At 39.8% G+C, this 23,983-nt stretch overlaps 1 long non-coding RNA gene across 1 annotated transcript; it reads left to right on the plus strand.

Annotated features, from left to right (window-relative positions):
- The first annotated feature begins 5,110 nt into the window (after positions 1-5,110).
- Positions 5,111-22,627, plus strand: LOC118495604. The gene is made up of 3 exons (XR_004898083.1): positions 5,111-5,122; positions 22,001-22,003; positions 22,493-22,627. It is a non-coding gene; the product is annotated as an uncharacterized LOC118495604 (long non-coding RNA).
- Positions 22,628-23,983: the final 1,356 nt, after the last annotated feature.

The following is a 23,983-nucleotide window of genomic DNA, read 5'->3' on the forward strand; positions in this document are numbered from 1 at the left end:
TGCATGTCAATAAATATTGCACGTTATCGTTTTCCATAGAATATTCCGTCATATCGACCAAATCAGCCTGAAATTGTTTGTCGATACCATTAACAATCACTCTATTTCTGGGGAAATGTTTCAAGACAGGGGCGTGTAGAGTGTAGGGATCTTGCCTCAACAGAAACTTTTTAACCGCGGGGATCGATGGGGACAAGCCCGTACATGCTTTGACGGAATCACGAAGCTTGTGTATACCTCCTAACCCCCCTGGGTGGGATGGGTCGTAGTATATTTTTTGCATAACCTTCTCCATGATTCATTTAAAAACATGTGACCACAACAGCGTTATGTCTTCCTTTTTATTTTTACAAAAACACACACACAGCAGTCATGAAGACAGTGAAACACCTTCTAGCACAGATAGCATCTTTACTAATTCGGATACATTGCTTTTACTGATTATGAATATATGTAGTTTTTGCAAATCCTGTAAGACGTCGTTATAGGGTTTTTCTTTCACATACAAACTCACTGTATCTACAAGCATTGTATACATAGCCATTAGGTGATAAACTTTCAACATCTTAAAATTGTGTGTGATGTTAGCTATGACATCACAAAAAGTTTCCACTACACTCTCTCGTGTCATTAACATGGATAATAACATCTGCAACAGATCCTCCCAAGGAGGGGTGCTATGTTGGTTTCTTACAATCACCATCAATTTTTCTAACCTACAAACAGCTGTATGATCTACATTAACACTCTTACATTGGTATTTTGTAACATCATTCACATTATTAGCAACAGCCTGATCTAGTATACCAGATACATGCGATATGTGATATCGCACGCTGATATGGTTATACAACAGGCATAAACAATTCCCCATATTTTCACCCTGTTAGTTTTTTCTAGCATATAAATTACTCCAATAGTCCCCAATCTCTCTAATTTCGGCTATTTTAACTGCATCGTCACCTACAAAAGCGTCATACATAGCCTTGATTTTAGTCGTGACATCTTCAGCCGATTTCAACTCGTACAAAACGGTTTCTGTTACTCCAAGGATTCGTCCCTCGTCAGCCTTGAGATGTTTAAAGGACAGAAAACGCTGTACAACACCAATGAATTTATCAGTCAACAGTCTTTTCATGAGCTGATCAAAGTGGACCACATAGAAGTGCTCTGGTAGTCCCTCTAAACAATCATGCTGTTTCTGGCTTGGATGATTTATTTGACAGCCATAACACCGCTCCTCCAAATACTTGTAAAGAACAATGTGAAGAAGATGTAGCGACGCTGTTTTAACACTGTCTATAAACAAAGACGACACCGCCCCATCCGTCTGGTCAGGCGCCACTGTGTCCGAACAATCAACAGCATCCTGTTGTAATACAGCATATGTTTGAGGGGGCGGAGTGCAGATCAATAGAGACGGTGGCAGAGGAGGTGTCATAGGGGGTGCTGATAGGAAGTGTTCCGGATTTAGAGTGGGGGATGATGATGATGATGATGATGATGAAAGGGAATGGGGTGAGCCTGTTATCGTCAGAGGTGCAAATAACCCGGGACTGCCAGATGGCGTTCCAGGGGACATATCACACCAATCCATTGGCTCTGGAAGAAAAAAATCACACATTACAACCACAGTATCAAAAAAATAAAAAAAGCATTTTAACTATTTTGGCAAATAAATAGCACATACAAATTAGACCCACCGTTTTGTTAGTCTTTGTGTGTGACGATTTTAGGTCTATAGAGGGTCCTGGGGAGGGTCAGAGACTGTTGGGCATCGTCCTCAAATATCAATCTTTTTCTTATGTTCTCATAAGAATTCCTTATTTTGTCTCTTCTGATAACATAGTCGATGGTATCAAACTGTGTCTTCATTATCTCCCAGTCACACCATTGTATGTAGAAGCCGTTTTTAAACCATTTCTCGTATTCCTCGTTAGACACTGGATACGGCTTTAACTTCCAATCTTCACGACCTCTGTCTGCAACTAACTTTGCCCTTTCGGTGCATACGCTAAGGAAAATAAAATCCTCTGCTGGTCTGGTGAAACGGTCTGCTTCCACACGATAGATACCGTTCCCATTGCTGTTGTCCCATTGAGACACATACACTAGCTCCGGAAAGCCAGGATTGTCAAGATCAGGACAGACAACCTCACGAAAAAGACTCCAGTCTTTTACAGACATTGTACAGGCTGTTTTAGCTTTGCTAGATAAATCGACGACAACACTAGTATAGATGGCTAATGTCACATATCCGGAACTGTAGCTAATTGAATAACAGTAACCATTGACACCAGAATATTCTAGATCAGCTGTACACGTGTCAGTCATGCTTGTAGAAAAGATGTCGGGTCGAAATCTCTTTTTTCTGGGGGCCTTGCTCAAACCGAATGTTGCTCCAGTATTAGTCTCACCGCAACGCAATGACTCTTTTCGATGGACATGGCTCAAACCAAATGCAGTGGGATCTGTTCTAGCTGTCTCACCTTCTTCAACACCAGATGATCCGGATTGTTGTCCAAATGCGTAGAAAGACATTGCTGGAAAAATGCCGTCTCTTTTTCTTTCAGACGGTAAGAAAAAGCAAAATCTCCAAAGGGGCTTTGTTGAGGGGAAAAAACGTGGTAGCAAAGCTAGCTAGCAGACTAGCTAAAAACGGAGGATAAAAAAGTGATCAGACCGCCTTGAAACAAGGGTTTTTAAACACCACAAACCACACCCTGTAGGGCGTATTTACAAGTCACCAATAGCAAGCCCCATCGTAACAGCTATCCATTGGTCTATCAGATGTTTTTGTATGTAAATGATGATATGCAATACCCAGAATCGGACGCTAGAGACACACACGCTCCGCGAACGTAAGGGCGCGATGACGTTATTACGCCCACAAGATGCAATACCCAGAATCGACCGCTAGAGACACACGCTCCGCGAACGTAATGATGCGATGACGTTATTACGTCCGCGAGATGCAATACCCAGAATCGGCCGCTAGAGGCACACACGCTCCGCGAACGTAAGGACGCGATGACGTCATTACGTCAACGCGCACGCGAGACGTGCACGGAGGTTCGACCAATCAAAACGCTAGAAACACACGTGCACGCGCATACCTGCCGGGTTTTCACGTGCACGCGCATACCTGTGTACTATATACTACTGACAAAGTTTCCACAACCTTCACAGTGGACAAATGCAACTCTTTTCTCTCACTTTTTCAATCCAAAATCAACACCATTCATAGGTGCCGATGAAAATACTGAGCACCCACGTGTGCCAGACTGCCAGTAGGCTACATTCATTTACAATTAAACATTGCAGTTGCTGCTAAGTGGAGAGTCTGTCATAGTGTGATTGGTTATGTCGGTGGCATTGATTCTTAATTTCCCACGAAGTTGATTGCAGTAACGTGTCAGTTGAACTTTTCATCTCCAATCCTATTCGTATATCATTGTTAAAGGTAGTCTGTATATGCGTGGAGGTGAACTGTTGACCGCTACGTTTGCAACGGCGACGTACCGCAGACGTCGTGGCTCGCGCCTCTCGATAATTACCGACGTTTGCCTCCCCGCTGCCCGGCTTTGGGTTCCGCTTTCGAGCACTCCCCGGGGCATCGGGGTTGACTGCCATCGGAGGCTTGGGCCCCGTCATAACTGCTTGCAGTTCTAGTTTCAGTTGCAACCCTGGCAGTGGTAAGCGATCGTGAGAGCAAATAAAAAATATAAAAACATAATTCAAACCGAAGCGGGCATTGGCAACACACGGCTCAAGAAGCCGACAAATAGCCTATACGTAATTCCCTCCACTGAAAATATATAACTTTCATAAAAAAAAACATCAGGGAATCTGAACTGGGTTGTCGGTCTCTAAATGTTTTAACTTTTATGAGCACCTCTCTCTCTCCGCGCACCGAGCTCCACCGGATCTTCTAAGAACGGTGACTCCATTATCAATCGAGTATTGATTGGTCAGTAGGCAGTGCTTTTACACCAGTTGATCTCTAATCTCCAACATAACCTGCTCCCGAGCTGTTTACTTGATTATCATTTAACCAAAACCATAATCTTTCCTTAACCAAAGTTATTTTGTTGTCTATACCTAACTAAACACTTGCATGCCAATTCTGATCTCAGGTGCCAATAGTCCTGCACTTTGCACGGCCATCATTTACGAAACATTTTTTGCCATTGAACATAAACCAAAGAGCAACTGTTTTTTTTTTTTTTTCAAAACATATTTATATAAATGTAATTTCTAAGAGACAGCTGATTTGTGACTGAAACTGATAAATGCTTTTCTGAGAGCCCTAAAGGATTTTTAACAACCTCTGGTCCGCTCCGGTTTTATTTTCTATAAAAGCTTGTAAAACATCAACCCTGTTGTACATAGTCAATCTATGAACACAGTTTTTTTCAGGAAAAACTGGGCTATTAGAATATTTGTGCTACTTTGTGCTGTGCTTTGTGCTGTGCTACAGTGAGGTCACTTGAATGTTAAAAAAGGTTGTAGGACCATAAAGACAAATAAATAAATAAAACGGAACGTGAATCTCACAGATATGTATTGATATCACACACACAGCAATAAAAGCTAAGCCAATCTCCTGTCCAAATCAGTTTTCATATGTAATGGGAGTCAAACAGTGAAAAAATAAACATTATAACTTATACAGTGGACAAAATATCTACTATCTACGACGCTTTGGTCCTCATGACATTCACTTATGCCAATACTCAAAATAATAATTTCATATTTATTGATATCACATACACAGCAATGCTACACAAGCATTTGTGCTGTCTAAAACAATTCTACATATTTGGAGTCATCCAGTGCAAACGTAACCATAATGAACATTATAACTCATATAAAGGACAAACTATTTACATTTCTTATATAAAGTGTATCAATCTTGGATGTAACAGTATGGATTAATTGCACAAAGACCCCGAAAAACTCTGAACTTCCAGGCTGGATACAAAACCTTCTGTAAGGGCTACAAAGACACCAAAGACATCAGCAGAACGGGGCGACTGTTAGCTTTTAGCTCCAAAAGACGATATGTTTCTACTAGTTATTATTATAAAGTTATCAAGCTATGAATCAGAAGAAGAAGATGGTTTAAAGGATCCTAAGAGCAAGGACCTTTTCCCTAAATGCACCAGTGAATGCTCCCTGTGTTCTCAGTTTGTACTGGGAGGCTCTCAATGGACAAATAGCAGCAGACTGTGTATATGTGAAGGAACATGATTCAGGACTACAGTAAATATAGTATCAGTTTTTTTTCACTGGCTGACTAATATTTTCTTTTGTACATCCCAAATATCCTGCAGCATTTGTTTTTCACCCCTTCCCTTTTGATATAACATGGTGTTGCAACTATTGAACCTGGTGACACTGGGAACAATGTAAAATCAGACCTGAAGCAGCCTTCTGCCATCATAAACCCCCAGCTCTCATGTCATTGAGGGTAGTGAGTTCTTGATCCTATGGTTCCACATGACACGCTGTTATCTCATTCATCACCTACATTAGATATGATCTTACAGCCACAGCACAGAATCGGGAGGCTGAGTTAATGGTACTTAAATCTTTTATCTTATCATGATCAAGTATTATTATCATCATCATATTATCATCCTCATACATACATAATCGAACAGTCATTCAATTTACTTACCAAGTACCAGCAACAACCTGGCCAACTAGTAATACTATTTAATACCACTTTACCTCTACAAAATAAGCCAGTTACATATTAAAAAGTAGTCAAACATGTCCATATAGATAGGATCCTGTAATCACCCTTAATTCTAGCGATACATTTCAGAATTTTGTAAAGCATCACACATCATTAACTGTTATTATTGCCTCGTAAACATGATCATTTTAAATGTCTGCTCAACCTTTGAACCAATTACTGTATAATAACCTATCCTGTAATAAATCCAGACATTGCAGTAAGGGATAGCTTAAATTAACTATATGAAAAGATAAAGAGAAAAAAAAATTCTAAAGTAATGTCAAAGGTCAGTACACGTCAGTACAGGTCAGGTGTAAGGTGATTATGACGGGCCCTAATGCACGCTATTGTGACGGGCCCTAGTGCAGTGTTGCATTTTACAGCCAAATGAGTTACTATTGTATTGGGAAAGTAGAGAGGTCAAAAAAAAGAAGCTATCAGAACCATGGATAGCGCTCTGACGGTCAAAGTGCTGAAATGTGAAAACAAGCATCAGCGCCTCAGAGCAGAGGAGCTGTCTATTTCACTGTGGCGCTGAAATGACTGCTGAATTTTAGCAACTGCACTGTCTATATTTACGCCCCTGAGCCAAGTGGATGACTGAGGTCATAGTATATATCGTAAACTGTGAAATGTAAATTTTCACTCGAATTAACTTTTTTAGGTCAACTTTAAATGGGTATTTCATGTTTTGAAGCTTTATGTTGTGGCCTTGATTTTAAAAACAGGTTTAAGAAATTCAAAAAGGAGCCAAATGTGAATGTACAATAGCTGGGAAAAAAAGGTTGCACTTTTGAAGCTAAATTCCAAATATATATATATATATATATATTAGGGCTGTCAAACGATTACATTTTCTTAATCGCGATTAATCGTTAAATTTCTATAGTTATTCACGATTAATCGCATGTTTTATCACATGATTAAAATTCTATTATTTTGCATTTCAGAACTGTTTTCAAGTACATATTAACAATAAAAAGCAATTCTTACCGGTGTATCTTGATTGGAAATCAAATGAATGCAAAGAAAGTGACTTTATGAACTTGATTTTAAGATTTGTATTTGTTTATTATATATTTAATCTAGTCACACATTTGAATCTAGAGTCAATATTAGGGTTGGGTATTGTTTGGTTTGGATACCGGTTAAAACGGTACCGGTGCCTTAACGGTGCCTGAACCGATACTTTTAAGAAAGTAAAAAAAAAAAGAAGGGTACTAAACAGTTGGCGACATTAAAGAATGGCTTGTTTATTGCTAAGGCCATATCTTCAAAATTAAATGTTTAATAATTATGTAATCACTATAACAATAACTTATTTCACTAGTAAATAGCTGTTGAATGACAAAAACAACCACCAGATGGGAAAAGGGCATTTAACAACAACTTTGAATGCACCACGAGGCTGTAAATTACCAGTTTCAGTGAACGCACCGTCTGTGTTTTTCCAACAACAGCAGCTGCAGATTGTTACATCCCGGTGTCGGAATCCTCTACAGTGAAATACAGACAAACTTTACACCGTTTAGCGTTAGCTGTCAGCATTGTAACCGTGTTTAATCCAGCTACTAGCTAGCGGTAGGCTAACGTTAGCTGCTGTCGAGTATAGTGTTAACTAGTGGCACATGCAGCAATATTTCTGATGCCTGTGTCTGTTTCAGAGCATCAGAGAGACGTGCAGGCATATCAGTGGCACCAGAATGAGGCACCGAAATCTGCGTTGCTATTCCTGCAGCAGCAGGATGTGTTATGAGGAAGTTGGGCAAAATAGTAGCCTGTTAGACACGACGCAAAGCCGAGTGAAGTGAAAATAAATTAATAAATGGCGGCATGCGATTAATACGATTAAAAAAAATAATTAATGCTGACAGCCCTAATATATATATTAAAAGGCAGTTTGTTTTTAATTAAAAAATATACATTTTGAATTTGAAAAGAAATGTTTCTGTTGTCGGTTTTAGTGGTAATAAAGCCTTTGCACTTTTCTCAGCTCCTCAGCACACTTCAAAGCCATCAGGTCCTTGGAACACCATTAGTATCCTGCTCACATGTACAATAGCCTGTAAGCAATGGACATTGAATTAGGGGAGTGGTTTATGCTGAAGGTATGGCCACAGAGCACATTAATCTTTTATTTTCCGTCAATATTGTGGCACAACTAATGATGAGGGAAAGATTAAGCAATGGTAAACACAACATGGTGTACAGTATATAACAGTGCGAGGCTGACAAGGCCACAAAGCTGTGCTGGTGGAATTATTTGTTGGTGCAGGTTACTATTATTTACAGACGATTGAAAAACATTTTTTTACAACACATGCTGTATTCTGTTACAGTGTCTGAGAAATCTAATGGGCAAACAATGTATTATTGCAGTCTATACTTATATTCTGTATTTAGGTACACAGCATTAACAAATCCTTGCACCCTGCTTGACTTTAGCAGTGAAGCAGGAAAAGCAAAGAAACTCAAGCAATAAACACTATTAAATTATGTTTGGTCACATATCTGTGACGCATATACTCTAATAGAGGGAAAATAAAAAAGGTGCATGGGTTAGTCATCTGGCCCTCTCAAGTCCTTCTGCTGGGACATTAGGGTAAACATTAAGCATGGAGGTGTAGCATTAGAGCACAGGCATATGCTAGCTGGAGCAAGGTTTTAAAAGGCACACAGGCACACACAGCTCTAAGGGCAGGAACACTCGCCCTCATGCCAGTGATGGCATAATTCTTTGAATGAAAATCAGCATAGTCTTGGCCCAAGACAGCCTTTTGTTCAAGCCTAAGTCAGAGCCCTTGAACATAATCAAGAGTTCAGTAGAACATTTCTCGCAGAGTACTGTGTTGAGTGGAAATCTACTTAATGTGTTCTTGTTTGCTACTAAATTGCAGATTAACCCCAGAGGCTTAAACTAGCCTGCAGCTGGTGCAGAGTATTGGAACAAGGTGTCTACATGGAGCCTTTTTCTGTCTTTATCTTGTTCTTTTTAGTCCAATCTGAGTTGCCAGCAAGAGGGATTTTACACAAAAGGTCAGCAATATTCAAGTTATCAAGGAGGAAAACAGACACAGGTGGATGAGGCTTAAGGAAAGACATTTTATTATCATTACAAGGTTCATTTTTTAGGTTGATTTTGACGACTTTATACTGATGATTAAGAGCTACAAAATGTTTAATGTGAAACCAGTAAAGCTTTCAGATTCTTAGAGGTATAGTTCATTTTTTTGTGGAAATTTGCTTTGTGGCTTTCTTGCAGACAGATGAGAAGACTGACAATGTCAGACCTGAGAGTGGTATCAAAATTATTTATTTTTTTAAAGATTATTTTTTCAGGGCTTTTCCCTTTTATTATATAGTTACAGTGGATAGACAGGAAAGGGGGAGAGAGATGGTATCAAAATTCTGATTTAACTCTCGGCAAGTAAGCATATATCCCAAAATGTGGAACTATTCCTTTAACTAGCACTAAATAGCTCTTAATCAGCATTTATAATAGCAATACAGCTTCTACTCATACAAAAGCCACTTTAAGATGTTTAACAGACTAAAGCAGCCATATCACAGTGGTAGTTCTGTGTTGACAGTGATCAGACATGGGGCTTGTAATGTTGTGTTACTGCTGTTAATGATAATGGGAGTGCTCTTCCTAATTACACAGCGATGTGTTTAAAAGGGTCAGAACCAGCCTTGTGTTGGTCTAAAAACCTAATTAAGATTCATTAGGATCTATACACTGACTGCTGTCAATGTTAGCCTCTGGGCAAGTCATTTCTTTTAACCATGTTTACAGTAGGAGGTACATGCTTTGTTGTACAGTTCAATGTTGAATGCCCTTGGGTTGCTGTAGACTTTTTCCTCAACGCATTCGGAAGGTCTCTGTAAACATGGTTGGGGTAATTGTCTGAATATGACAAGGCTCAGTGCAACATCTGAAACAGAGTTTTCAACATCCATTTATTCTTTGTCACAAAGCCTGTGCTGGTATTTCTCTTTTTTTCATTTTTCATGTGCCATTTTTCTGATAGATCTTCCTTCATATAGTCCTTTTTACTAGAAATGTGCTGCCTAAAATGAGAGCTCTAAAGTCCTGCAATGTCTTCTGAGAGCACAAAGCATATGGGGGAGTATTAGAGGCCTTCTGAGGTTGGAGAGAAAATTGGCCATTTGTCTGTCACATTCGGCCCATTCTCCCATTACCTGTACAGGCCCATTACAAGCTACAACCATAATAACTCCTCATGATCTATGACTGTGATGTGGCAACCAACCAGTGAGACACGTGAACCCTGTGCAGGAGTTTATGTGCAGGTTTATGCTTATGTATATATTCCCGATGTGGGTTTTAAAGCTTTGTTTATTTTTCTTTTTTAAAGTGCAGCTTGTGGAGAATTTCCCTGGTCGATCCCCAAATGACTTCAATTCTTAATGTCAGTGTTTTCAGCTGAAATGTAGTCTTACCTCCTGAGATTATAATGCCAATGACATATTCAAAACCCCAGAACTCATTCCTTCTGCTGAACAGTTTCCATCCCCTTTCAAGTCCTTTCCACACAAGGGGAGCTCATGCAGAAAGGATTTGCCCTATCAACGTATTGTACCTGCTGTAAATGATAGATTTAGAGAGAGGCAGGAAAACGGCCAAAAAATAATAATCTCTTTGACGTAAGACATGACAAGTGAATAGACATAAAAAAGAAACCAAGCACACAGAAAATTGGATTTTCAAGAGTGCCTTGTCTCACAAAAAATGACCAGTCACAGGGTGTTAGTGAGGCAGACTGGCTTTCATTAGTCTAGTCATTTGGCATCACTGAACCATGAAGATGGTTAAGTGATATTATGTTAACCTCCTGTTTTACATCTAAAGTCGAGATTAAATGTAATTAGGTAGCTTTTGTACTTCCCACGTAGTCTTCTGAGTAATTGATGACTGACTGAAGTCATTTACTGACTGTCTGCTCTATTGTTCTGATCTCCGCTTTGCTGTCTGCCATTTTTACAATGATTGACCAAGACCACAGACATCAGCTAGTTTGCTAAGGCATTGACTTTCACTGTGGCCACATCAAAAGGGAAATAGTGTGTCCCGTTTAGCAATTTATGGTATCTCTACCCTATTTTTTAGCCAAGGGTTGGCTGAAAAGATGTGATGAATGTTAAATTTCTCTATACTGGTGAATATTATCAAATACAGAGAGAAGTGGAGCCAAAAGACTACCCTACAGTATGTATCGGTATGTTTGACCTTTAAAATATAATTGATGGACCTGATACTGATTCAGGTGGCTTTTTTACCAGAAACAACAGACATAACAGTTACTGTTGCAGCAGGAAGTATTTTTTTCTTTTAGAAAAAATGCAGTTTTGTCACAAATCTCAGAAATACTAACATTATACATTGCAGACATATATTTGGATGGTTGCCTGTGTGCAGTTACAGTAATATAACACTCACTCTCTATGTTAGAGACAGTAAAGAAAGTGTGAACCAGAGGGCATGAGGGGATCAGTGCTTCAGTGATGTCTTATGCAGGAAAGAGTATTTTTTGTCAATGTCATTGGTCAAGGAGGAATGTGTCTTTGATTGGGTTTGGATGTTGCTGTGGAAGAGGTCATTAGCCAGCCAGTTTCCATTATATACATTTTGCGGCCCGCTGCTGCAAAATTGTTGCTGCCGCTGCTTCAGAATTTTATTAAATGTCACAAAGTCGCAATTACACGAAGCTATCTGCTCCACTGAACTCAAACGAACGGTCGTCCGCTCTCCACTTACTCTCTTACTCTCCTCAACTGCGGATGAGCAACTGGAACAGGGACAGGACGTCAATCACTCGCGAAGTCATGACAACCAAATAAACAGCAGTGTGAGACAAACAGGGACGAAAGCCGTGATGGCTGCATTCCCATGAAAACTGCGATCACACGGGACCCGCAACGGGACCCGCAATAACAATATGGGGCACTGGATTTGATGAATTTACATAACATAATACATAATAATTTTATCTGACCACAAATTAGACAAGATTTAGCTATCTAGCAGCTAGACCGCACCCCGGGGTCCCACTGCCTCACTCCTCACCGTTAGGAGCAGTGTTGGGCAAGTTACTTCCAAAATGTAATACATTATAGATTACTAGTTACTGTCATTTGAGAGTAATTAGTTATATTACAATATTACTGTCTCTGAATTGTAATGCGTTACACTACTTTTGCATTACTTTTGAGTTACTTTTACCAAAATAACAGGGGAAGTTTGATTTGGCAGCTCTAATGGAAATGTTCAATTATAGTGTGATTAAAACTCACTATTTACATTATTTACAGTACTTGATTTACAGCTGATTTGTGAAAAGGTAGCTTACACAACCTTATTTAACAGTAATTTAGTTTTACTGCGAACCGTCACAGGAAGTTCTTTTTATTTTGAAGTAAGCTACACGGAAGTTGTCTGTTGTGTAGCCTACTCTTGCTAGCTTACTGAGATGCAACCAGGATGCAACGTGTCTGTCAGGCTCAAGTTGTTCACTTTCTTGTTTGTAAAACTGCAACATATTGAACAGTAAATGGTCACAGTAAAAGACAAACGCTTTTGGTCGTCATTCGAAGCCATTCCACTACAGGCAGAGTTACTCCCTACGGCTGATAAAATGCAATGATATTTACGTGTAGCAAGCCTCAACATTAATTCCCGACATGTTTATATCTGTCAGCCGCTGACGTACCGTCACCTGTTGGGACATACATGCTGTCCGTACCGTCTCTGGTTCTGGCTCTGACCACGGGAACAGAGACAGGACAGCTCACTTCAACGCAGTGTAATAACTCCTGAAAATAATATCCATCTCGCAAATGTATCTGTCTCTGCAGTCATCTCACTCATCGAATACAGCGACAGGAAAATAATACGGCTTTTTTTTTTCCTGTGAAGAAATGTATCGCGGTGTATTCTTAAAAAAAACGCACCAATAAATGTTGCGTTAAAATGCGTTGTAACTCGCGTTACTGAGACTGTAACGAGTATAATATTACCGAAATTTAATTAGTAATGCGTTATATTACTGCGTTACAGCAAAAAGGAATTTACTTACTTTTGTAACGCGTTACTCCCAACACTGGTTAGGAGACTACTTCACCGTGAGGAGAGCAGACAGCAGCTCTGGAGATGAAGCTATTACCGGCTGTAGCAACTTGAATGCAGCTAGCGTGAACCTCAGTGCTGGGGGTCACAGTGGCCTGCTGGCCAGCTGCAGTGCTGGATCTAACCTAAGACAGTGCTAAGATACTACTGTTGCCTACTTGTAGTATTAATGTCAGGTTGATTGTGACCATTGTGTTATATGTGTCCACACAAGCAGAAGCAGGAAATCCAAACATAGCATCAGACAATAGAGACATGTATTATAAGTCATGCCATGAAATTTGGTTTCCCTGAGGATGACTTAAGTAATAACTTTGGTCTAAATGGCCACGCTCCTTCATATCTTGAGGACCTCTTAGTACCTTATTGTCCCACTAGAGCACTACGCTCCCAGAATGCAGAGTTACTTGTGGTTCCTAGAGTCTCTAAAAGTAGAATGGGAGGCAGAGCCTTCAGCTATCAGGCTCCTCTCCTGTGGAACCAGCTCCCAATCTGGGTTCGGGGGGCAGACACCGTCGCTACATTTAAGACTAAACTGAAAACTCTCCTCTTTGATAAAGCTTATAGTTAGGGAGTGAGGAGTTGCAGTGAACGCCTAGACCGGCGGGACAGGGTGTATAGCTGCAGACACAGCACCCCTGCTTCTCTCTGCTTCTCTTTACAGTCATCAGATTTACCTATCGTATAATCAATAATATAGTGCCTCTCCTAGTTATGCTGTTATAATTCTAGACTGCCGAGGAAGTTCCTTCTTATGACACGCTCTTTTCTTTTGTTTCCTTTTATGCACATCCTGTCCCAGAAGTGCTTGTTACTAACCTAGCTCTGGGGAGTTTACTCCCCGGAGTCCTTATGTTTCTTCTTCGCCCAGAACATCGCCTCGGATTAGGGCGACACCAAGACCTGGGTCTTGGGTGCAGCTGTGGCTATGGACCTGCTACACCCTGCTACGCTCTGCGATTCCCTGCAATGCCCGGCTACGTCCTGCTGCGTCCACCGCGTCCACCCATGCTCTGCTGTGCCACGCTACATCCCGTACTGTCATAACCCCAACCGTCAGACACCGCCCACCAAGAGTCTGGGTCTGCCGAGGTTTCTTCCTAAAAGGGAGTTTTTCCTCGCCACTGTCGCAATAGCCACTGCTAATGCTTGCTCTTGGGGGAACTATTGGAATTGTTGGGGCTTTATAGAGTGTGGTCTAGACCTACTCTATCTGTAAAGTGTCTCGAGATAACTCTTGTTATGATTTGATACTATAAATAAAATTGAATTGAATTGAATTGAATTGAATTGGTCATCCACTAACTTTTCATCTAGTGTCATAATCAGGTCAAATTAATTATTTGGTTTATTACTAAATACCTGCATAACTGTCATTCCCCTCAGCTGTACTTTGTGTTTACTGCTAATTTGCAAATGTTAGCATGCTAACATGCTAACCTAAACATCATAAACATTACACCTGTTTTATATCTGCATGTTAGCTTTGTCATTTTAAATGTGCTGACGTTAGCATTAAGTGTAGCTGAATTTGACCTCAGAGCGGACACAGTTTGTTGGAACAGAGTATATTTCAGTGGCTCCTGGCTAATCTTTCCTCCAATGTTTCTGCCCTGCTGGGTGATGATGATGATGATGATAATAATAAGAGTAGCTTTGGGGCTAAAGGGGCAGATGGGCCCTCATCCTCCCTCCCCCCCCCCGTTGCTGGTCTGACCTCCACGTCCCTTGAAAGCATGATACCTGTGAATACCCTGATTGTGGCCAGGCCAGACTGCATAGGCCCACGACCCCTCACTGTGCAGGTGAGTGTTGAGGCAGTAGACGGACATGATTGACTCTCACTGCAAACCCTGTCGGAGAGCTGCGTTCCAACAGGGAAAGACAGAGAAATAGAGGGAATTTGAGATGAAGAGAAAAAGAGATTCTCTGGCTAATTAAGTGTTATTATCCTGCACAACAGGAGGTACCTGAGAAATAATTGGCCACAGCGACAGCTAAATGTTCCAATCTGGAGGTGAAGCCAAAAGCACTGTAAAAGGTCACATGCCATTATGCATTGTGCTGATCTTATTAACGCTGCAGTCTGTCAAAAGACCCTCCATTAATTCATAGGCAAAATACTTACTAGATTAAAAATATTCCCCTTCCCTTGATTTAAAACCTTCTTGTTTAGGTGAGGAAATTTGATTTTTTTTTGTCTGTGATTTCTGACCTGTTCGTCAAAGAGACAATTTTGGCTTTTATACTCATTTACCCAGTAGGGATTATGTCTCTTTTGTAGTGCTAATGCCAAATTGAAAAGAAAAGTTATATCAGGGAAAGCATATAGAAATAATCTGCCAAATTATGAAATATATATTCTCACTAATATATGAAATTTGATGATTTTCCTCCTTCCAGCACTATATGCAGACATTATCGACTGCAGCCAACAGTGTGCCATGGTGTAACAAAAATATATTTTACATGCTAACATTATTACTTGGTGATTTCACTGATTAACATCTTAAACTAGAGAGGAGGAACTAATACGTGAAATTAGCTGCTACTGAATGTTCAGTAGCTGTCTTGGTATATTTGGCACTATAGGCAAGACTTTCTGTACCCTTCTTTCATTTAAGCATATTGAAAAAACACGAATGATTTGTTGTATTTAGGTTATCTTTAAATTTAGCTTTTGTGTTGAAAAAAGCCTAGGAAAAAAGGTTAGGTTATCTTGATTAACAGAAATATACCTCTGGATTACAAAGCCTCTGAACTGAATACATGGCTCAATGTATGAGCCTGCAGCTGTTTATTTCATTTAGCTTTCACGCTAGAATAACTTCTCCAGCTGTGTGGCAATATTTTGTTGGAATAAATGTCGACAAAGTGGAGTGCACAAACCTCAAACCGAAAGCTAAACATCTGAACAAAATCCTGCAATCACATTTCTCCAATGGCACTTTACAGAGTAATTACCTCAGATCAGCATTTATAAATATGACTATGTGCCTAGTTTTTATTTTTTTTTTATTACAACATAATGAATAGTAGAAAATCACAGTAAAAGAGAGAATATTAACCATTTCAGATTGTGAGACTCCAGATAAAACAGCATTGGTTGATTAATGAAATGGCTTAAAATAACCAATGTGTGTGTGTTTGGTGTCAAAACCACAAGTGGTGCAACGTTCAGACTGTCTGTGTGGCAGCTTGGTCTGCCACTGATCTCAAAACTTAACAGAGACTCCACTTCTTTCTGGTATTTCTTAGAGTGCTGTCCTTTTCTTCATATATTCGGGAATTGGAGTCATGAAGCCTCAGGATTAGTGCAATTAGTTTTGCTTAAGCAGAATTGTGTCCTTGCCCTAACTCACCTTTCCCTGGAGCAAATTCATGTTAACTCGCAGCTCTGCATTGACTTTATACTGAACAAAGACTTCAACAATGAACATTTCAGTTTGAATTAGCTGTAACTTAATAATAAACAAACCGCAAAACTGTGCTGGATTACATGCATCTTTTACTGGGAACCCCTCGTGCTTGTGAAGGGACTTGAAGGTTTTTTAATCATCGACAGACTTGACAGACTATTTTTGAATCCAGTTTTCCTGGAAAAGTTTTTGTTTACTCTATTTTCAACAGTAGACAAAATAATGAGTAGACAACATCAGTAGCCACTGTGGTTGTGCATTTGTTCCTCTGTGATTATGAAGTGTTAGGAGTGTTGTTATGTTGATGAATGAAGGCAGGTATTCTTCTTCACCATATACTATTTGTGAATGTCTTTATTTGAAATCAAACATTTATCCTGCTAAATGCAACGGTGGGCTAGTTGCCCACCGTTGCATTTAGTATAGTCCTCATTCACTTCTTCACTGAGCCACGCAGGCACATCTTCATATCAAAAAGTCTGGTTCTTTCAAGAAAATAACCCAAGTGTGAGAGCTGCGAGGCAACCTCTTTTATGCTGAATCTTGATCAATTTAATGTTGGTCAGTTGTTGTTGTTTATAGCATTACTGCCACAGGGGAGCTTTAAACAATTTTAAAGCAATATTTCTAATATTTGACCAAAATTCCGATCAGAATAAACAATAATTTATCACCGTCTCAAACTGTGGTAATGAGCCACTCAGTTTACAGTATATCATGTAACAATGCTGTTTGCTATTCATTGCTTTTTTTCTTGCAGTGATAAACAATCTTCGTAATTCAAGGTTTCCTCCAATTTTTCCTCATTTCTCTGTATTGAATTTCAATGTTTTTTTCAGGTTGGTTAACCAACATTTATATAGATTATGAAAAACTGTATACCAGAGTAGATTATTTTGTTGCTTTCGGGCAGAAACCTTGTATCTCCATATTTTGTCATTTTAGTTTTATTTATGTAATAACCTGATTCACATCAGTTATTTTGTATTTTTCTCTGTTCTTAAATATGTGGGTTATTGATAAGATGCATAACTTTTCTTTGGTTTGTCAATGTGCATTACATTTATTGAAATCAATAAGTATTATCATTCTGTTCGTACAGTTATTTGCAGGTAATAATATTTTCATGATGTGTCAATGCTTGTTTAGTAAAAGAGAAAAAAGAACTTAATTATTTACTTTAGAGATGACCTGAGAGTTTGATTTCCTGTTGACCTCTGTGTAATCACGCGAAGAAGAAGAAGGAGAGGAAGAGAAAAAAAAGAGAGAAACACGAGGGTGTACAGCAGAGTAGAGTTGAGCACATAGTGAGAGACAAAACGTACAGCCGTAGTATAGTAAAGGGTTACATTTATAAATCAATGCTTTGGGTCACCCTTTACATCTGTCTGTAGGTTTTACAAATATTTAAACTGTGACGAGGCGATTTCATCTGACTTTGTCGAAGGTTCAATAAAACATTGTCAAGTTAGCCTCTTTTCTTTTCCTGAAAAGCAACGGTTTTGGACATCGACAATGATGATTTGTTGTGTGACTAGTCACAAGCGTCAGGCTTGGTCATCCATCCCTATAGTCGTTTATCCACACCTGTTTGGCAGTGGCCAACCAATGTCCACCCCTACCTCGACAAGTCGCCTGCATTCACAAACTTAGGCCGGTTACACACTGGATGCGTCGCACGAGTGTGTCAGCTGCGTGGCGTGTCCGTTTTTATTTCGGCTCCCATGTTAACAGGTTAGAGCTTACACACTGCCTGTGCGACACGCACGTCTCAGGCACGGCTCAAGCCGCGCCGAAAACGCATGCATGCTAGAAATAGGACCGACGCCTATTTTTCACGCCACACGCAAGTGTGTTGGAAGGATTTCCAGGCAAAATAGAATAGGAAAATATGTTTATATTTCATTTTGACACTAATACATATTAATAAATGACATGTTGATGTTTGAAAGTTTTGATATAAATGCAGATATAAATGTAACTTTAAAAAAAAATCGATTTTCTAATATTGCACCTGTCAATACAGAATGAAATATTCTGTAGCCTATTTTGCCGTCAATACTGCCGACATCGTCTTTGCTGTAATCAAATCAGTATATATTTATGTTTAACATGGTATTTCATTGTATCAATGGGAAACATACATGTGTACAGACAAGGCTAGCAGCAGCAGTGCTGCGTCAGACACGTTTCTGGTGTGTAAAGACGTAGAAAAATCCATGCAGCCGCCATGCAGCTGACACACAACAGAAACGCCACGCTCACGCAACGCAGCCAGTGTGTAACCGGCCTAAAGTCCACAAAGGGAATTCTTCTGATGCTTGACTGTAGATTTACATCTGTTAATAACCAGTTACTTCCTCTGAGTTGTAATACAAAAGTCATAGACCTTTACAGCGAGCCAGCATGAACAACACCAGGACCCTGAAACTAAAGCAGCTCAATGAAGTTCATTTTATTATTTTCACCTGTGCTTTTCCCACTGTGACATGTCGAAATGTTTTTAATGTCAAAAGGCCTATTTGTGAAGAACATGGCTTAAATTAAAAAAAAAGAACCATTATGAGGCAATTTTAAATTTTGTAAATAGCTTAATTTCATAAGTGATGACTGATGTGCCAACATACCAACAAAGGGATTTGTTAATATGGCAATTAGGTTCTAACACCCAAATAATTAGCAACAATTTGTCAAAGATTATTTGGAGCAAGACAAACACCAAGTATGTCATCACCTTAAAGTGAAGTAAAATACAGTATGTGCACAATAAAAGCAAAATGATACAAGTTAAAATGTTCCCTAATGAGGACAATAAGGAAATAAGTCCCTGTGAGATTGTTGAGTGAGACTCTTTGTTCGTGCTGTGAGCAAGTGTTAGCATGAATTAATCAGTGTTGTTTTTTTCACAGAGTGCTTTGATGAACTGAGGGAGCCATGGCAATACTTTTAATACAAAGGATTATTGCTTTCTTTATCTTTGCGCCACAGAACTAAATAAGAATCGATGTGCATTCATAAACTGACTGAACAATATGAGGTGTTGTCAGATAAGTGAACACCATGCTGTGAATTTGTTATGAACAACTGACCCAGAGTAGAGTATTATTTGAAAGGAATAATAAGCAGTACCCATCTCCGTTTGCACAGAGCAGATGGCTGATGCAAAAGCTTACCAAATAGTGTAAAATTGATCTTTCTTTATTTTCGATTGCAAGAATTCTATTATTGGGTGGCCGTTTTGCAATATTTATGCTTTTCACCCCTGGTTTCCCCTTCTACAATTGCCACCACCCCACCCCCACCGAGCATCTTTGTCAGCCAATCATTCACCTGATGCTAATGACCAGTTTCCAGCTCTACTGTCCCTCAGATATCATGCCTCAAGACTGATGTATTGATCAGGCACAATTGATCAGGGCAGGGACGATACAGCAGCATTACATGATTTATTCAACTTCTAATATTTTGCGTCAGGACTGCCCTCTGGGACTTGGCTGTCTAGGCCTGGTGTACTTTCATCATTCATTCATGTATCAGACCTTCTTTACAAAGTAGCCTACAGCTTCATTTTCTCCCAACACATTCTCTCATACCTAAATGACATTATAGGTCGATTTCCAAACACTTCCAAAACAACACATACGACCGTTTTATTTACTGCCGCACCGTGGCGGTTTAATCATTTGACCGTGATCATGTGACCATTCTATTTAACGTACGACTGCATTTATAAACATGTACAAACAAGTTCAGGGAACAAAATTATTTAGTTAGGGTTAGTAAAACATCAGGAATTGGCTTAAAATGAGTGACATAAAACTACTCAAATGAGCTTGTGACGTCATGGACTTAAGTCTGTAAAACTTATAGGTAAAACTTCAGTTAATTTCAAAATGACAGTTGACTTTTGGTTTCACTTGGGACACGAACCCCAGTCTCCTTAGTGAAAGTCCTGCGTTTGTTTGACTGTCCACCAACCCAACCTGCCTTCTTACGTGGAATTTGTCTCTTTTATACTTTGTCACCTCGCTTTCACATTTGCATTTGTGATACGTGCGTGCGTCCGTCTGTCCGGTTGTCTTTTAAATATTTCGAGACCCGTTCATCCGAAATACTTAACACTTCGCGTGTGTATTGCTGGGTACCCAATGAAGTAGGCATTTCGAATTTGGGGCAGTTTGGACAGAGTTTTGTTCACAGTTTGGTAATATTGAACAAAGTGACTGCACAATAAAGGTTGAGGAAAAAAACATTGACCGCTGTATACACCTGCGGGAGCAGGGCTTAATGGCTCTCAATCAAGCATGTCTTCAAGCAATTAATACGCCTATTTGGAAATTAATACCTCCTATTATCCTACTAACGTTACAACCAAGCTTTTCTACACTTCCCTCAACAAGCACGAGAGGATCCACTCTCCAGCAATACAGGAGGCCAAGCAATCGGCCCGTTTCCAACAGACACGTTTTGAACGGGCACTGAACTAGTTTAAACAAATCCTGACACAGTTTGAAAACTGGTGCTTTTATATTCATTATGCTGTCTATTGAAAACGTTTTTTCATTTCTGTCTCTCATTTTACTTAACAGTCACACAATTTGCATTCTGTAAATGGAAAATTTTTAAAGCAATTGAATAAGCTGTTCCATTTCTCAAAAACAAGACTTAACCAAAACAAGACAGTCTTGCCTCATAATCATGTATAAGTATTGAGTTAGAAAAACTAATTTGTGATGCATTAGACATCACTAAATGCACATGCTGTACTTAGAGTACTTATGCCTTATTTGTTTACAAAATCTCACAAACCTAATGTACACAAAATCACAGTCAAACTGTCTCCCAGTGGCAAGCAGAGAATGTGTTCAGGCTTTAGTGGGGCAGTAAAGCAGGCTGTTCTGCACAGCTAACAGTGAATAGTTTCAGATTCACACTCAAAAGAAAAGCTACAAAAAAAACGACCATCTGGTGCCAAAACTTCTTCAGTCAATTAAATGAGCAGCTGACACAAGTATAAATGTTTTAGCCTGTGACCTTCATCAGTGCACCAGGAAACACCTTTTGATTCCTGCCTCTAAATCACCTCCCTGGAACTCTGCACACTACAGCAAACACACTACACACATTAGATTTGACTGGTAATTTACACTGACACCATAGTGTTTTCAAAAGTTGATATATGGTATAGATAGAGAATATAACAAAATAGGCTCCCTTCTAGAACCTTCCCAAATTTAAATGACCATTCCAATTGTTACACACAATGTTTAGTTGTCATTAGGTGTAGCCTACCACTAAGCCTGTGAAAAGAGTTGTATAATTTCTTCATAACAGCTTTAATTCAATTCAATTCAATTTTATTTATAGTATCAAATCATAACAAGAGTTATCTCGAGACACTTTACAATAGAGTAGGTCTAGACCACACTCTGTAGTTTACGAAGCCCCAACTATTACAGTGGTTGCCTCAAGAGCAAGCATTAGCAGTAGCTATTGCGACAGTGGCGAGGAAAAACTCCCTTTTTTGTTAGGAAGAAACCTCGGACAGACCCAGACTCTTGGTAGGCGGTGTCTGACGGCACCGGTTGGGGGTGTGGTGAATGGTGGCAATAATAGTCATAATAAAGATAGTGAAACAGTGACCACAATGGTAGTCGTAGTAGTTCATGTTATAGTAGGGCACAACAGGGCGTTACGGGGTGTAGTGTGGCACAGCAGCCTGGGTGGACGCGGTTGGACGCAGCAGGACGCAGTCGGACACTGCGGGGAATCGCAGAGCGTAGCAGGGTGTAGTAAGTCCATAGCGTCAGCTGCACCCAGGACCCCGGTGTAGGTGCCACCCAATTCCAAGGCGATGTTCTGGGTGAAGAAGAAGCATAGGGACTCCGGGGAGAAAACTCCCCAGAGCTAGGTTAGTAACAAGCATTTCTGGGACTAAGAAAGTCACACAAAAGGAGACAAGTGAAAAGAGAGAAGAGGGAGCAGCTCATTGTGTCCTTGGAAGGAACTTCCGACAGCAGTCTAGAGTTATAATAGCATAACTAAGAGAGGCAGGCTAAAGAGAGGGGCCCTTTATAAAGTTTAAAAAAAATAATCTCAGTTTTTTTTACAGAAAGCCTATGTTACAAACAAAGGATGTGTGGTGCTTGAAATATGTGGGTGTTTACCAGGCAGGGAGAGTCTAATGAAAGACGCTATTGATTTGCATTATGGGAAATGTAGGCTCCAGTGTTTTTGGAGTTTGACCCAGTCGGGATATCTCTGTATCAATTGCTTCAATTTTGACCATTCTTTTTTTAATCTGTATCTTGTGAGTCTCCCAACGTTATGGAATTGCAATACTACAACTCTGGAGTACCACTTTAACTTAATATACCAGACACTTTAAATAGCATTCAACTGTAAATGATTCTGCTGTCTGTCTGGACAGATGTTAAAAGGCAACCTAAAATGAAACTGTATATTACCAAGGATCATCTCAGAACCTCCTCTATGATTGCTTCTCCTGTGCTCTCTAAAAAAATAAAAAAATTCCCACAGTCTTCTGAAAATTTTTTCCCCCAACAATTCTTATTCATGCCATTGTTTATGAAATGTCACAGCCCGAATGAATGTGAATTCCCCCAGTGGCTAGCGGAGAATTTGTTCAGGCTTCAGCGGTCCAGTGGTGCATGTTGTTAGACACAGCTGCCAGGGGAGCGCGCCTTGTTGTTCTGGGGGGCTTGAGGGCAGGTGAGCTTCTGTAGAGGCATAGGTCGGGCCCATGATGCGTGTGGCATGTTGTTGGTACAGCTGATGGGGAGAGGAAGAGGGTCAGCGGTTCCTCCCAGGCTTCCCATCCCATCCCATCTGCCCTGCACTGACAGGCTGTGAGCAGAATAACAAGTCAGCATCTGTCCAGTAATGAGGTCCCTGCTCAGCATCAAGATATCAAATGCTAACAGGTAGATGATAATAGTGTAGCCTCATCACTTCACTCACTGTAATCACTTGCTCCTCTACAAAGCAATCAAAACAGTAATTACTAGACAGTTCTGCATTGCAGCAAAGATCGGTACACTTCAGATTTCCACTATATTCTCTCATACAGGCTAATGCTCCTAAGAGTCACAAGTTTTCAGATGGACAAAAATACTTAATTGCTCTTTTTTTTTCGAGAGTGAGATGATATTACTCATGATGATACTACTGCTTAGTGCAAAGATGGAAAGCAGGGTGAAACAGCTAGCCTAGCTACTGCAAAGTTAAAAATATGCCTTCCAACAACTCTAAAACTCACTAATTAACATGTATCTAATTGTTTTTTATCTGTATGCAAACAGAGACATAAAAGCAACAATTTGTTGGGAGTGCTGCAACTATTTCTTGACAAACATAATTTTATCCATGTGTTAGTATCTGTAACTACAGTGCTGGCTGCCAGATGTGGTCAGGGATAGGGCTGGGTACCGAATTCAATACTTTTTAGGCACCGACTTAATTGCCTCTATAGTATTGAGTATTGAAAAATCCTCGTCATTCAATACCAAATTTCTATACCTAAGAAGTAAATCTCATCAGCGTCAGTGAATCAGTCAGCATGCAGCATGCTTCTACCAAGATGTAATAATGCTGGTGATTGGCTGTCTTAACGTTACACGTTGTAGAGGCGTTATTATGGATCCCACGTAA

Source organism: Sander lucioperca, chromosome 8, assembly GCF_008315115.2.
Source record: "Sander lucioperca isolate FBNREF2018 chromosome 8, SLUC_FBN_1.2, whole genome shotgun sequence".
NCBI lineage: Eukaryota > Metazoa > Chordata > Actinopteri > Perciformes > Percidae > Sander > Sander lucioperca.